The sequence below is a fragment of the Bubalus bubalis genome, chromosome 17, assembly GCF_019923935.1.
Source record: "Bubalus bubalis isolate 160015118507 breed Murrah chromosome 17, NDDB_SH_1, whole genome shotgun sequence".
In the NCBI taxonomy this organism is placed as follows: domain Eukaryota; kingdom Metazoa; phylum Chordata; class Mammalia; order Artiodactyla; family Bovidae; genus Bubalus; species Bubalus bubalis.
Genome location: NC_059173.1, coordinates 66076016 through 66093445, shown reverse-complemented (window position 1 = coordinate 66093445; position 17430 = coordinate 66076016). Strand labels below are relative to the sequence as shown.

General features: G+C 41.2%; 1 protein-coding gene across 5 annotated transcripts in view; it reads right to left on the bottom strand.

Annotated features, from left to right (window-relative positions):
• The window catches only part of FHIP1A (FHF complex subunit HOOK interacting protein 1A), a 312881-nt gene that overhangs the window by 135801 nt on the left and 159650 nt on the right, over positions 1-17430 (bottom strand). The window contains exon 3 of one of the 5 annotated variants that reach the window (XM_044930522.2): positions 8184-8300. The exons of 3 other annotated variants lie outside the window; for them this stretch is intronic. The gene's annotated coding sequence lies outside the window, so the exon portion shown is untranslated. Of the gene's footprint in view, positions 1-4320; positions 4345-8183; positions 8301-17430 lie in introns of those variants that run through there. One more of the 5 variants, XM_044930524.2, reaches the window with a different exon arrangement.

The following is a 17430-nucleotide window of genomic DNA, read 5'->3' as shown; positions in this document are numbered from 1 at the left end:
TAACTGGACTTGATAAAAAAGAGCAAACTAATTCCAAAGTTAGCAAAGGGAAAGAAAGCATAAAGATCAGAAGCGAAATAAGTGAAATAAAGACCAACATATAAAAGATCAATGAAGCTAAAAGCTGGTTCTTTGAAAAGATAAACAAAATTAATAAACCTTTAGCCAGACTCATGAAGAAAAAAAGGGAGAGGGCCCAAGTGAATAAAATCAGAAATGAAAAAGATGAAGCTACAGCCAACACCACAGAAATATAAAGGATCATAAAAGAATGCTACAAACAACTGAAGCCAATGAAAGAGATAACCTAGAAGACATGGACAAATTCTTAGAAAGGTACCATCTCCTGAGACTGAACAAGGAAGAAAGGAAAATATGAACAAACTAATTTCCAGTAATGAAACTGAATAAGGAACAACCCCCAACAAACAAAATCCAGGACCAGGTGGCTTCACAGGAGAATTCTACCAAACATTCAGAGAAGAGATAACACATGCTTTTGAAACTCTGCCGAAAAATTGCAGAGGAACACTTTCAAACTTTTTCTATGAGATAACACCCTCATTCCAAAAACAGACAAAGATATCACACACACACAAACTATAGGTTAATATCACTGATGAACACAGGTGCAAAAACCCTCAGCAAAATATCAGCAAACTGAGTTCAACAATTCATTAAGGGGATCATAACAATGATTAAGTGGGATTCATCCCTAGGAGGCAATGATTTTTTCAGTACCTGCAAATCAATCAATGGGATACACCATATTAATGAAGTGAAGAATAAAAACCATATCATCATATCAGTAGATGCAGAAAAAGCTTTCAACAAAATTTAAAATTCATTTATGTTTAAAAAAAAAAAAAAACTCTCCAGAAAGTGGGCATAGAGGGAACATTCCTCAACATAAGAAAGGTCATATATGACAAACCCACAGGTAATATACCATACTCAATGGTGAAAAACTGAAAGTATTTTCTCTAAATGAGGAATAAGACAAAATTGTCCAATCTCACCAGTTTTATTTAACATAGTTTTGGCAATCTGAGCCACAGCAATCACACAAGAAATAAAAGGAATTCAAATTGGAAATGAAGAAGGAAAAGTGCCATTGTTTTCATATGACGTGATACTACACACAGAAAATTCTAAAGATGCCACCAGAAAACCATTAGAGCTCAGCCGGTAAAGCTGCAGAATACAAAATTAATATACAGATATCTGTTGCATTTGTACACAAAAACAATGAAATATAAAAAGAGAAAATTTAAGGGAACAATCTCATTTACCACTGCGTCAAAAAGAATAAACTATCTAAGAATAAATCTACCTAAGGAGGTATAAGACCAATACTCAGAAAACTATAAGACACTGATGAAAGAAACTGACAACACTAATAGATGGAAAGGTGTTCTTGGATTGGGAGAATTAATGTAATTATCATTAATTAATATATTAAATTAATTTAATATATTAAGTTAATAATTTAAATAACCATATTACTCAAGACAATCTACAGATTCAATGCAATATCTATCAAAAATACCAGTGGCATTTTTCACAGAACTAGAACAAATAAGCTTAAATTTTTTTGTGGAAACAAAAGGCCCTGAATAGCCAAAACAATCTTTAGAAAGAATAGAGCTGGAGAAATCACACTCCTTGACTTTAGACTATACCACAAAACTTACAGTAATCAAAACAGTATGTGTAACAGCACAAAAACAGAAACACTGATCAATGGAACAAACAGAAAGTTCAGAAATAAACCTAGGCAGTATGGTCAATTAATCTGTGATTAAGGAGGCAAGAATATATGGTGGAAAAAGGACAGTCTCTTCAATAAGTGGTGCTGGGAAAACCAGACAGCTACACACAAAAGAACAAAATTAGAACATTCTGTAACACCATATACAAAATAAACTAAAAATGGACTCTAGACCTAAGTGTAAGACCAGAAACCATAAAGCTCCTAGAGGAAAACATAGGCAGAACACTCTTTGGCATAAATCACATGAATCATAAATCATATTATTTTGGATCTGGCTCCTAAAGCAAAGGAAATACAAGCAAAAATAAACAAATGGGGCCTAATAAAGGCTAAAAGCTTTCACAGAGCAAAAACCAGCAACAAAACGAAAAGACAACCTACTGAATGAGAGAAAACATTTGCAAATGATATGTAAAGGGGTTAATTTTCAAAATATATCAGCAGCTCATACAACTCAACATCAAAAAAACGGCCCAAGAATGGAAGCAACCTGAGAGTCCATCAACAGATGAATGGATGAAGAAGATGGGTATCTATACACAATGGAATACTACTCAGCCATTAAAAAGAATGAAATTTTGCCATTTGCAGCAACATGGATGGACTTGAAGGGTATTATGCTCAGGGAAGTCAGAAAGAGAAAGACTAATACTGTATTAAATATATCACTTGTATGTGGAATCACTTGTATGTGGAATCTGAAATACTAATACTGTGTTAAATATATCACTTGTATGTGGAAACAAACTAATGAATATAACAAAAAAGAAGCACACTCACAGATACAGAGAACAAACTTGTGGTTGTCAGTGAGGAGACGGACGGGGGCAGGGGCAATATGGGGCAAAGGATTAAGAGGTACAAACTGTTACATATAAAATAAGCCACAAGGCTATATTGTACAACATGGGGAATATAGCCAGTATTTTATAACAGCTATAAATGGAATGTAACCTTTAAAACTGTTAATCTCTATGTTGTATACCTATAACATATATAATTCAATTAAAAATTGTTTTAAAATTTTTAAAAAGGCTGCAGTTCTGAATGCACTGATACGGAATGGCTGCCAGGATATATACAGAGCAGCAGGTGTATTACGTCACCATTTGTGTAAGAAAAAAAGGCATGTGTCGCTCTAAATGCTCGCAAAGGCACAGCCCATCTCTGTGAAGACACACAAAGACCCCAAGGCGGCTTCCTCAGCAGAGGGCACTGGGGGCTGGGGACAGAGAGGCAGGGAGACCTGCTTTTCACCGTGCACCCTTCTTTACTTTCGGAATTTGGTACCCTGATTATGTACTACTTCGCGAAAACATATTTAACTAACAAAAGCAAAAGAACATCGAAAACAAAAAGGGAAGTACATAAGTTCAGCTTGAGTGTAGCAGTTACAGTGGACTTGAAGTCTCCGTCTTTCTGGGAAAGCGAAAAGCCTACACAATGATTATATATAGCCTGGTGGGTATGAGTAGCAATAAAAGAGTACATTAATGTAATATGCCATTTGAATCAATTACAGTGACCACAAAATGTCTGAAAAGTTTTAACAGAAAACACACAAAGGAAAACGAACTCAATTCATAGCATGTAAGTTGTTAACGCCGATGAAATAAATATGGATGAAAATGACATGTTAGAGAAGCATAAATAAGGTTTTCGATATTTTTGAGAACCTCTTTCTGAGAAAAAACAAAATCAGTCAAAGTAAATATAGCTCACTATCAAGACTTCTCTTACTCAAAACCCTCCGGCACTGCGATTTGCTAAGCTATACTGGGGCGGCGCCACCACCATTCACAGCAGCTTTTTCCAAGTATTTGGCCTTTTTATAGCATTTGTTTCTACTTGTACAAAACCTTTCAAACTATCATTTTCCCTGAAAACCAAAAATTATTATACACCTATAAGTAAGCTTCTTAAACTTCCTCTTTTTAAAGTATGATGCTCATTGACACCATGGCTTCCACGGGTCTCATTGGTAAATAATCCACCTGCCAATGCAGTAGATGCTGGTTCAATTCCTGGATCTGGAAGATCCCCTGGAGAAGAAAATGGCAATCCACTTCAATATTCTCACCTCGGAAATCCCATGGACACAGGCACCCGGCAGGCTACAGTCCAGGGAATCGCAAAGAACTGGACATGACTTAGCCATTAAACAATAACAACAACTCATTGACAGCAGATCTCACTGTTCTGAAGCCTCATTTCGCCACAAGCATCACTCGGTGGAGTGCTGAGACAGAACCTGGTAAGAGACTGGTTACCCCTGAGTGAAGCACTGCTTTACCTCCATGACGGGTACCTACTCTCTCTCCCTCTCATGGACCGAGAGGCACACGTTTATAAACGTGTAGCTCTGCGCAAAGATGTAAATGCTAATCATTAGTTGCTGTTTTTTCAGAGACTCCACAATAGAAAAGTCATGTGTCATTTGCAATTAACAAAGGGTAATGAAGGCTCTAATTTCTGCTTGGGGTACAGCATTTCATCTTACTGCAATGCCCTTCCAAGAAATAAAAGTAAAAATGATAACAACTTACATCAAGCAGTTCCTCTGTCACAACGAGGGTGGCTTATAGTGACTGGATGGCTGCCAGCCCCCTGAGCAGAATGCAGAGAGGCGGTCTTCACGGGGAGGAAGGGCACTGATTCACCTATAAGCCTCCACTGGGTAGATCACAACTCTCCCATATTCTGCTTCAATTTATCTCCACTTGCCTCTAGAGTGACTGGCACAGATTTGAATGGTTTCAGGATATCCATACTTCTTTAATTAAAACTCTTCTCTGCTCAATTAATGTGTGTGTATCCATGTCTTGTGTACGGAGGGGAAAGAAAGAGAAAGCAAAAGCAAGAGAAGAGAAATTGAAGACAGTGTTTTAAATTGAGTTTTGCTTCAGATAAACTTTGCATTTGGCACTATTTCTCCCTAGAGGTGGCGCTTCCAGTAGAAACCTGGGACCAAGAGAGTCGTAGACAGAGTTCCCACGTTCCCCTGAAAAGCATCCTGCACTCAAGAGCTAATTAACCACTTAAACTCAAAGATGTTGAGAAGAGGGTATGGAAGCAAAAGAAGAATTTGGCCACTTTTTTTGTTTTGGCAAGAATAATGCTATATATACTATTAACATATACACATAATAATTCATTCCCATTCTATGCCCTGCAGGATTATCAAAAATTGATAAACTGATTCTGTACTACTGGAATAGAACTTATCTGTCGATTAAGCTCTAATGTCAGTATATAAAGAAAGACATACAAAGACTCAAAATTCCTCTTGAACACCCCTTTAGCAAGGCACTCATTAGAAATCAACCTACTTTCCTCATTAAGTTGGAGACATAGCTGAGCACCCAACAAGCGGGAGGCATTTGGGCTCAGGCTGTATAAACAGTAACACGTACCCTCAGTTGGAAGAATTGCTTTCAGCACAGTGTGAGCCTCACACCGTGAGAGGCAGGTGGAAACTGGGAGCGAGCAAGGAACCAGCAGGTACGCACATATCCCCCTCTACAGCTCCCCAACATTAAACTCAAAACGCACCCAAACCTTCCAAACTACCGTCCTCTCTTTCTCTTTCTGAGTTTATTTCATTTTTTGGTCAAGGATATATACAGTGGCTGACGTTACCACGCAATACTGGAGCCTTCTTCAGAGTAACGACCCCGGAGGAGCTTCACAATTATCAACCACAGAGCAAATGTGCCCTAAGTTCCAAGTAAATTATACTCCCTGCTTTCACAGAAAAAGAACCTAACAGGTAAAGCATCCAGGAGGCAACTCAAGTAAAATTAAGACCAGATTTTTTTTTCAATTAAGTAAACATGTTTAGAGACACGCTCTGTTTCTAAAATATTTAAAATTTACACCCACAAATATAGCATACAAACACTGTCAATTAGCAATCTGGTAATAAACATACTCTGGAAAAAGATGCCTTAAATGTGAAGAAAAAGAGGATGAGCAAATAGGAAGCAAACAAATGTAAATATTTGCATTTCAGAGAGACCTGGTCTTGCTAATATGAGTATTTCTCTAATAAACTGATAGAAGAATTAGTGGCACTGACTTCTGGCTCTGCCATATGAATTGCTCATGCCCAGGTTCTTCCTGTGAGAAATCTTTCTGTGAAAAGTTGAAGCTTTAAATCTGATCATATTTAGTTCTGAGGGCTTATAAAGATATGCTCCTTATTATTATTAAAATGCATTTAAAATATATGTATTTATTTTAGCACCAGAGAATCTTTCACATGTTCATATATTGATTATTGAGAGAATAAAAAGTTGCCACAGGACTTCCCTGGTGGTCCAGCTGGTTAAGATTTCGAGCCTCCAATGCAAGGGGTGCAGGTTCGATCCCTGGTCAGGGAACTAGGATTCCATGCGCCACGTGGCCAAAACAAACCAACAAAAACAAAACAAGAAATGTTGCCACCATCTTTTTCTATCATGCGTTCTGAGAACTGAAGCCCCAAAGTAAGAACAAAGTAAAGCACTGCTCTAATGCTGGAGTTAAATCTTTTACATGATTATGTCACAATAACATCTCCTTTGGTCTAACAGAATCAGTATTCTATATTTGTTGCCTGCACAAAACTATAATTATTCATTGATTTGGTCAAAATTACTAGCTGACTTGAGCAACTCAGTCCACCAGCCAGCCCTGGGGCAACGAGTCAAAGCAGCAGTGTATCAGAGTGACTAATGTGTTTGTGAGTCAGGGTTACACTACCAACCACATCAGGGCAATGCTTCGATTCTGGGCCAAAGGCTCCGTCCACCTTGTTTAACTCCACAGACTATTTTCCTCATAATTTAATTTACTCTGTACACAGTTGAGAGTTTTTCTTCTCCTTCAACGGGAAAAAAGGAAAGTGACAATAAGAGCCAGAGTGCAAAATTCAGTGAAATCAGATACTCATTTCAAAAAAACGAGGAGGAGGCGGATTGCTCCCTTCTTGTGTGAGAGGAGTAGAGTCAAGGAGAAACAAAGATGGATTCTCACCAGTGAAACCACCTGTCAGTGCTTCAGATTCCATTAAAGGCCAAATGCCTCTGAAATGTTCTTACCGTGTGTGTGTGTGTGTGTGTGTGTTTGAAAGAACAAGGAAAGCAATACATTTAAAGGCTGGAGAAAATTTTCTTCCATTTACTTGGGTCAGTGAAACATCCATCATACAGAGACACAAGCACTTCACAGAATAAGAGATCAGAGGAGCTACACTAGTAGAAGATCAAAGAACCGGCGCCTCTGGGGGAATCAAACAAGCCACGGTCTGAGCACAGCCCCTCTGACTCCTCTCCCAAATCCCACTGATAGGACGGACGTGGGGGGACCACCACATGGAACATGCCAGCCCCCAAGATGTGATTAAAAATAAGTTAACTCTCATCTGGCTCTCTCTCTGGAGAAAGAATCTTTTCAAAGCCACTAAGGAGAATAACTACATAATGAAAAAATTTTAAAAAGCAAAAATGTTCAAATTACCTACCCACTAACCACAACCAAGCACACGAAATTAGCATATGCTCAGCATAACCACACACCCAATGTAAACAATAGATACATGTAGTAAACAGCTACAAAAGTGTCAGAAGGACTTAGATGGCTCAAACAGATGCCCTCAGATCTAATTCCATCTGCTTGGGCTAAAAAAAGAGCACTCTGTCCATCCCAGTTACATGCACAGTTCAAAGAACAAGTTGTCATTAAAAATCGAAGGGTAGAATTCACAGTAGAAATATAACATGCCCAGAAGAATCTAGCAAAAACTTTCAGCATCCCCCAAACCTTTGGTTGCCAGGATCAAAAGCATTATGCTGAATGCCTACTAAGCACCTGCCTTCAACCTCTCTGATTCGTATCTTTCTGCTCTGAACCTCTTCATTTCATTATATCTCCCTGTGATGATACAGTTTCTGCCTTGTGCTGTAGTTATTTCAGAACCAGACTCTGGTCTCCTTGAGGGTAGGGATGGCATCTGATGTTATTCATGGTTATTCAAGAAGCATTTATCCACTGCCCAAGATGTGCAGTGTACAGCATCTGATAAGATCCAGCCCCAAGCCTTGGGGGATGAGCAGCTTACTGTGAAGGGCCACGTTTGTGTTGGCAAAGAACATACCAGCCACCAGCTGGGCTGCAGCGTGCTCAGCTGTGTCAGATTCTGTGACCCCACAGAGGGCTGTCATCTGCTGGGCACCTATCTGGGCCGGCACCACATTAGACTGTGTAATTCTCACAACCACCCAGTGAGGTAGTGACTGCCACACTCGCTTTACTGATGAAGAAACTGGCGCTTAAAGAAAAGTCAACAGTGGCATTAACAAGAGGCAGAGTGTGGAGGACTCTGGCAGGACTGGAAATACTGGATGGAAGAGAGGAGGAGTCAACTCACAGCTGTGGTCCAGAGAGGGAACCATGGTCAGGAGGGGCTGCACCAAGGACAGGCTCCTTCACTGATACCGCAGTTATACAGGAATGTATCTGAGGGTCACATGGGGAAACAGGTCACCTGAGCAAATAGAGAAGTGTGTGTGGATTAAAAACAGGGTGTGATTCCCTGCATTCCAGCCCCTAATGAAACATCTCCAGTTGCTTGTTTTACCATAAGGCCCACAGAACAGTGTCGTGGAACTTGTACCAATCCCAAATCCAACTTCAAGGGAGGTTAAAGCTTGGGACTAGGCAACATGATGGCTTGAAGAAGCTGAAACCACAGGTCATGGCTGCGTGCATGCATGCTAAGTCGCTTCAGTCATGTCCGACTCTATGCAACCCTATGGACTGTAGCCTACCAGGCTCCTCTGTCCATGGGGATTCTCCAGGCAAGAATACTGGAGTGGGTTGCCGTGCCCTCCTCCGGGGATCTTCCCAACCCAGGGGTCCAGCCCAGGGCTCTTACGCCTCCTGCACTGGCAGGTGGAGCCTTGACCACTAGCTCCACTGCAATGCATCCAAGGGCCTAGAAACCTGGGGTTTCAGTCACTGGAGACTCGGTGACACGTCCTGCTGACACAAGCTCTAGTTTATGCAAGTGAAGTTCAACTGGTTAGTAATTCCAACATACACCAGAAAGATTAACAATACTGATTATCCTGCCTGTAAAAAGAAAGAAAAGTGAAAGTGAAGTCACTCGGTCATGTCTGACTCTTTGCAACCCCATGGACTGTAGCCCACCAGGCTCCTCCAACCATAGAATTTTCTAGGCAAGAGTACTGGAATGGGTTGCCCTTTCCTTCTCCAGGGGATCTTCCTGACCCGGGGATCAAACCCAGGTCTCCCGCATTGCAGGCAGACACTTTTACCATCTGAACCACCAGGGAATCCCTTAAAAAGAAAGAAAACCCCACTAAACACAAGCCATTTAAAATATCCCAATTCATCACTAGTTCTAAGAGAGGGGCTATGTTACCTACTGAAAGATGCATTACCAAGAATGCTGATTCCAAATACTTTTTGTGTTTTCTTTTTCATATGGTGTATACCGATCAATATTGCAAGGAATAGCTCATAAATTCAGTTGGATGTCTACAGTAACTTTCTGTACACAATTTAAATTAGCAAATTAAAATGTAACTGCATGTTTTTTTCTGTAACTGTTTATGAAATATAAAACCATGCAATATTTTAAATGAAAAACTCAGGTCATTAATCTTCACATGAAATTCCCCTACGGACTAGACTCTGCAATTTGGCTCCTGGTTTTATAAAATCTTTGTAGACCGTGCTCATCTTCCCCATGCAGCATGCTCCCAGACTTTTCCTCGGATAATTATAATACAAAGCACATTCTTCTGTGAGCAGTTTAAGGATCTGTGACTTAGCCAGATTTAGAATTTAATACTAGAATAAATCACACCATAAATTAGGTAAATTGTATTTTTAAAGCGGTTCTATTTTTACAGGCTTAAGTATCAAACTTTCTTCACACACACACACACACACACAGGGGAAAACTGGATTTGCTAACAGCTTACATCTCGTACAACTACCCATCTACCTTAAATCCATATTCGCCACACAGAGATTATGTGATGAGCTTTGCTCTGCCTTCCCTACCCTTTTAGTGAATTTGAACAGTTAACAGCACGGTGCTAGATGCTGTGATGTCCACCCAGTCTCTCCAGGCCTGAAAGATTTGTGCTTTCATCCGCTAGGAGTGCTACTGGCTGTCAGCCCTCTCCAGAAATCGTTCTCTGCTGAAGACAGCCACTTTGCCCAAGGTTATGCCCTCCCCTTGAAGGCAGCCCACATTCATGCCTGGACTTAGAGAAGGTGCGACCCCCTTGCCCCCAAATCAGGACAGCTGGAGGCCTCTGCAGGGTCAGCCCAGGCCTTTGTGCAGACATCACGGAAACCTTCCTCCTGCCATCTCCCTCTGCCGGCGCCACCTCCTCCCCCCACCCAGGGTGTAGAGCACAGCCCAACAAACTGCTCCATGTCAGAGCATGACCCTAGGATGACCTGCAGCAAACACCACCGCTGTCGGTCAACTACAGCAAACTACCTACCTAGGGTTAATAAGTTAGTTAAGTCACTCACTCCTGTCCGACTCTTTGCGATCCCGTGGACTGTAGCCCACCAGGCTCCTCGTCCATGGGATTCTCCAGGCAAGAATACTGGAGTGGGTTACCATTTCCTTCTCCAGGGGATCTTCCCGACCCAGGGATCGAACCAGGTCTACCGCATTGCAGGCAGACGCTTTTAACCGCTGAGCCACTAAAGACACTTAGAAAAAAAGATTTTTATAAAATAAAAAAATTTTAAGATGTTACAAGACTTCAAACAGAGAACGAACATCACTTTTGTAAGCTAGGCAAACTAACAAAAAAATATTCAATTATTTAAAGCAACGTTTTCCAATATTCAGTCTTTTATGGTTCTAAATGACTCCCAAATGAATGTTGATAATTAACTCAGGGACATTCCTGGTGATCTGGTGGTTAAGACTTCACGTTCTAATGCACAGGGGGTATAGGTTTGATCCCTGGGTGGGGGAGTTAAGATCCCACATGCCTCGCTGCCAAAAAAAACAAAACATAAAACAGAAGTAATACTGTAACAGACTCAATAAAGACTTTACAAATGGTCCATGTCAAAAAAAATCTTTAAAAAAAGAATTAATACAAAACTGGCTTTTACTTATGTGCTTAGATTGTGTTGTTTAGTCCCTAAGTCGCATCTGACCCTTCAGCAACCCCATGTACTGCAGCCCACCAGGCTCTTCTGTCCATGGGATTCTCCGGCAAGAATTCTGGAGTGGGTTGCCATGCCTGCCTCCGGGGGATCTTCCCAGCCTAGGGATCGAACTTATATCTCCTGTGTTGGCAGGTGGATTTTTTTACCACTGCACCACCAGCAAAATCAATGTATTTAGCTTGACACTACTTAATAAATTTAGGTAATTTATTATCTAAAATATTATATATTTAAAATTATATAAAATATTAGATAAAATTAATATATAAAAATATTACATAAAAATAAATTTGGGTAATTTTAAATACACATATACATAAACACATACCAACAGCCTGTAGAATAAAACAAATTAACCTAGCTACTAATATTTTCACTTTAAAAATAAACCCTTTTTTTTGCATTTTTTTTATTTTTTATTTTTTAACTTTACAATATTGTATTGGTTCTGCCACACACCAAAATGAATCCGCCACAGGCACACATGTGCTCCCCATCCCAAGCCCTCCTCCCCCCCTCCCCCACACCATCCCCCCGGGTCGTCCCAGTGCACCAGCCCCAAGCATCCAGCATCATGCATCAAACCTGGACTGGCGACCAGTTTCACATATGATATTATACATGTTTCAATGCCATTCTCCCAAATCATCCCACCCTCTCCCTCTCCCACAGAGTCCAAAAGACTGTTCTATACATCGGTGTCTCTTTTGCTGTCTCGTATACAGGGTTATTGTTACCATCTTTCTAAATTCCATATTTTTGCATTAGTATACTGTATTGGTGTTCTTCTTTCTGGCTTACTTCACTCTGTATAATAGGCTCCAGTTTCATCCACCTCATTAGAACTGATTCAAACGTATACCCTTTGCAAAGAGTTTTTGAGTTGTCTGATTACAGCAAAAGAGTAAGGGAAGAGACAGAAATAGAGATTTCCCCCCTCTGCTTTAATGCAGGCTCATCTCCCTTTCAAAAACACTGTTCTTAAGGAAAACAAAGACGTGTGTCCTAGAACTACTACCTTTTGTTTTAAAGGAACTGTGTTTCCAGGAAACTAGCTCATCCAGCAACCATCACTCTGGTACTTCCAGAGCAGTTGTCACGATGGTACACACCAAGAACACCAGGCCAGGGGTCAGAATTCCTGGTCCCAAGCCCAGGACGGGCACTGACCACAAATGTGATCTCAGTAAGGTTAAGACTACATGTTGTAGCATCAAGTGCTGAGATCCCATTAGATTTGTGACTAAGGGCCTTGGCTGGTTAGTCACAGAGTTGTTCAGTCGCTCAGTCATGTCCAACTCTTTGCGACCCCATGGACTGCAGTATGCCAGGCTTCCTGTCCTTTACTATCTCCCAGAGTTTGCTCAAACTCATCTCCATTGAGTCGATGATCCTATCCAACCATCTGTCACTCCCTTCTCCACCTGCCTCAACCCTTCCCAGCATCAGGGTCTTTTCCAAAGAGTCCATCAGGTGGCCAAAGTATTGAAGCTCCAGCTTCCGAACCAGTCCTTCCAATGAATATTGAGGATTGATTTCTTTTAGGATTGACTGCATCTCCTTGCTGTCTCAGGGACTCTCAAGAGTCTTCTCCAACACCACAGTTCAAAAGCATCAATTCTTTGGCACTCAGCCTTCTTTATGGTCCAACTCTCACATCCACATGACTACTGGAAACACCATAGCCTTGACTATATCGAACTTTGTTGGCAAAGTGATGTCTCTGCTTTTTCATACACTGTCATAGCTTTTCTTCCAAGGAGCAAGCGTCTTTTAATTTCACGGCTGCAGTCACCATCTGAGTGATTCTGCAGCCCAAGAAGACAAAGTTTGTCACTTTGAAGTGATGGGATCTCATGCCATGATCCTAGTTTTCTGAATGTTGAGTTTTAAGCCAGCTTAAACCTGCCTGGTTTAAGAAGACCTGGTTGAAGGAGATCAGAAAGACCTCGGTTCAAGTCCAGCTCCCATCACTTACTAGCTATGTGATCTTGAGCAGATTAAGCCTAATGCCTCATCTGTAAGACAGAGATGACCAACACCATGCCTACCTCAGAGGGCTACAAGGGAGACGAGACATGGTACCTACTGCACAGTGGCTCTTGCGGCAAACTCTAATAACAGCAAGCTGCTACTATCAGCTCTTCTTCAGGCTCTGCTTGTCCAGAACCCAGGAGCTTTAGGAAAAAGCACTGCTTCAGGCATTTGAAAATAATGAATATTAAAACTCTCTAAGGTGTCAATTCATTGCTTTTATCAGATTTACCAGCCTAGATTTCCAAAGAAGATTTTGTTGGGAGGGAAAAAAAAGTGTCTAAGAAAGTTCAGAGAACACTGACTAGATGACCTTGAACTCTACCTTTTCTTTCTGTGAGTCCACACCCTGCTCCGGCGGGCGGCTTTTCTCTGAGAGCTACCTTCACAGGACAGTAAGAGCATCCTGTTTCAGAAGCCCTTCTTTCCAACACATCTGCAGGCAGTTCTGCCACCTCTCACACCACGTAGGGTGCAATTGGTGGCCGGCAGTCGCTCATGACAACCCTCCAGGGGACAAGACACAGCCAGTCTATGGCACCGTGCCACAAAGCAGCTCTCGATTATTTCCTCCTGGTTTTTGAGTCAAAATAATCTACTCTACTCAGAACTGCCAACCTAGAGAAAGAATCGCCATGCAGTTTTCAAACTAAAGGAACAACTGGCGAGGCACAGAGCAGCTGGAGCCGCCAGAGCTGATGAAGAGGGGACCAAAAAGAATATTTTTGTGACCGTAAGCCAAGCCTTGGAATCTACTCCCCCAGGCCGGTGAAATCTGGCCACAACTTAAGCTTTAAACAATGCTTCAGTTTTAAACTATTGGGTTGGCCAAAAAGTTTGTTTGGGTTTTTCCATAACATCTTACCGAAGAAACCCGAATGAACTTTTCGATTAACCCAGTAATAGCAAAGGGTTTTGTTTCTGAGATGAAGACTGTCATTAAACCTGAATACTTCCACGGCCCGCCTTCTTCAACACAGTGTCCGTGCAGCCCCACTTCCCCTCGCACCTCCAGATCTGTTTATAGTAGGCACTGTCTTCAGATTTCTTCTCACTCCTCAGGTCTCGACTTACGTGGCTCCAGTAACAGGAAGTCTTCCCAGAAAGACTTAGCTTCTTGCCCACAAGACTTTTATAAACTCCGTGAAAGCAAAATCTACATTTTGTTCACTGCTTTATCCCCAGTGCCTTACACAGTGCCTGTCACATAGTAGGCCTGTAAGAAATATTTGTTGGATAAAATAATGAATGAGTAAGTGAATGAACAAGCAAAAGAAAGGCAAAGTGGGTTCTTGTGTCACAAATTTAAGTCCACATTTACTATCATTTCAATGATGTTTAAAAAATTAAAATACATTCCTAAAAGATAAATGGGACAGAATCATCTTTTAAAAGTTCCTTTTCTGTGCTTCTCATCCACAAGCATATTAAAGAGAATTAAGACATTCACCTTCCCCCAAAGGCTGGAGGCTTTCAAAGCAGGGTTCTTTTTTTATTGTTTTTAATGAAAATTTTAACCTATCAAGATAAATTCTTATAATATGTCGATAATATCTTTTGTTCTTTGTTAAGGACAAGTTGATAAAGGTAGGTTGTTCTGAGACTAAGAAAGTAAGAAACCATTTTGCCTTGGTAATTTCAGTCAATACGATCAGCAATAAAGGTGAGATAAGTATTTAACGTGTGTTTCCAGCCTTGAATTTCCTAACCTTTTTACAGCTTCATTATCACAATTAAAAAAAAAAAAAAAAAAGATGTGAACTGCAAAAATTCGTTGCATTTACTTTCCATCCCACAGCATCGATATACAGAAAGTAATCCACGCTACCCAGATCCTCCTGGGGAACCAAATGCTCTTACGAGAAACGCAAAAAGATTGAGGGCAAGAGAGACTTCCACACTTCCAAACCTACAGAATAAAACTGCGTTAAGATGAAGGCTCCCAGGACCAGTTTCCAAGGCAAGGGCCAGTCTGGCTGAGCCAGCTCCCGTGGGTCGGCTGCACACCCAGCTTTCCTCAACACCATGGGAGAAGATGAGAAGGGCCGCACAGCCAGACCCTGCAGTCACACCAGAGTCCATAACCCCTAAGGAAAGCTGTCTCCAAGCACCAAGCACTCGGCATAACCTCATGGATTCTGAGGCCTCTGTCTGTCCGTCAGGCCACATTTCTGGTCCCTATCTTCTTCACACCCTTTCCGTTTTATCTGAGTTAAACATTAGCACCTGAGAAGCTCTAAGTGGGGGAAAGAAAAGTGAAAGTGTTAGTCACTCAGTCGTGCCCGACTCTTTGCGACCCCATGGACTGTAACCTGCCAGGCTCCTCTGTCCATGGAATTCTCCAGGCAAGAGTACTGGAGTGGGTTGCCATTTCCTTCTACAGGGCACCTTCCCCAACCAGGGATCGAACCTGGGTCTCCTACACTGCAGACACATTCTTTACCATCTGAGCTACCAGGGAAGAGCATTCTAAGTGGGGAAGGAGGAATTAAATGGTGACAAAGCTGGAGTGTCTGATGAGGTTAATCAGAATCCTTTACCTCAGTCCCAGAGGGGCAAGCATTGATTTCCTTGTTCTCTGGTCACACACAGTACTCTCACATCTGGTCAGGCATGTCAGGGAAGCCAGATGGAGAGATGTAAGATGAATAATTGAGGTAAATGAAAAGCAGTGTGAAACGGTGAAAAATCAATGAGCTTGAAAACCAGCAAGCTAATACTCATTCTGTTCCTAACCAGTTTTAAGAACTTGGACAGGTTACTTAACCTGTGTCTTACTTTCTTTATCTTCAAAACACAGGGCTATATTAAATGGTTTGTACCGTCTCCTCCAGTTCCTAAATCCTAGAATTCTACAGAGCCTATCACATCTCTCCTGAAAAGCCGACCAAGTCAGTATTCACGGAACTCCAAGTGCTTGTTACTAAAAGTGCTTTGTGTTCAGTGAAACCTGAATCATAACCCTCACCCTAATCAGCTATCACATCAGCAACGATGAGTCAAAACATTATTGGTCAATAAGAACAGTGAACAAGTAGTCAACAAGGACTGTGAAACACCTGGAGTTTTAATAAAACTGTTTTATTACAGTGGAGGCAATAAACTGGTGCAATCTCTGCAAGGCAATTTTGCATACAGACCAGAAATGTTTTTTAAAGCCATGACCTATGACCCATCTAATAGTAGAAATGCTTATTAGTCACTGAAAAACAGAGAGTAAACAATATGTCCACCACAGACAAAAACTAACTACACAATTAAGCTGTTTGCACTCTGGTGACTTAGAATAATATTTAATGATACAGGCAAATGGTCACACTATAATGTTAAGCAAGAAAAGCAGGGCATAAAATTATACATATGACATGGCTATTATAATATATAATGTGTATGTATGTCCTACATTGTCATGTGTATAATATTTATAAATAACACTAGGAGGACAGATAACATGTGACTAGCAGTTATCTCCAGGTTTATTTTCTTCTTTGATGCTTCCGTATTTGAGATTCCCCATTTTAACATGTAGTAACTTTGCAGCCAAAGGAATTTCTAGAATATATACAGGACTGAAAAATATAAAACAATGAGGACGTAAGCAATTACGAACTTACTCTGCTGAATACATGCATTAGGGATTCAGCAGAGAGGCATCACGATAGGCGGCAAGGCTGAAGAGATTTCTGGAGGGGACTCCCAAGGAGAATTTAAATTTACAGAATAGTGCTTAATAGCACTGATTCTAGAGCTGCTTTTCTCGAGTTCAAACCCTAGCCGACTGTGTGAGTTTAGGAGAGTCACTCCAAACTCTCAGCCTCAGTTTTCTCACCTATAAGATGGGCCTGGTACCAGTTCTTTCCTCACAGACGTCCAGTGAGGACTAAACAAATTCATGTGAGCACGCGCTCTAGGACAGTGCCTGACACACAGCAAGCACTACACAAGAAACAGCATAATTATTGGAGGGGCATTTTAGACTACGTGAGCATAATATGCTAATAGTTCACCCTTTATCTTTTCTTCCTTTTTTTGTATTTTGGCCACACTTCATGGCATGTGGGATCTTGGTTCCTTGACGAAGTATCCAATACAGGGACTCCCTCTCCTTTGGAAGCTCGAAGTCCTAAGCACTGAAGCACCACAGAAGTCCCAATAGTTCACCCTTTTGCTGAATCCTTATTACATATCACACACACACAAGTCACACTTCACACCTCTATGAAGAAAGGAACATTATTATGCCCAGTTTATAGATGAGAAATCTGGGGCAGAGAGGTTGATAGCCCAAGGCAAGTGGTGGAACCAGCCTCTAACCCCAGACTAATCTAACCCCAGTGCTCAGGCTCTTAACCATGGCACCATCCTATAGGGAAAACAAGCTTACCCTGGGCGGACAGATGACTACTTCT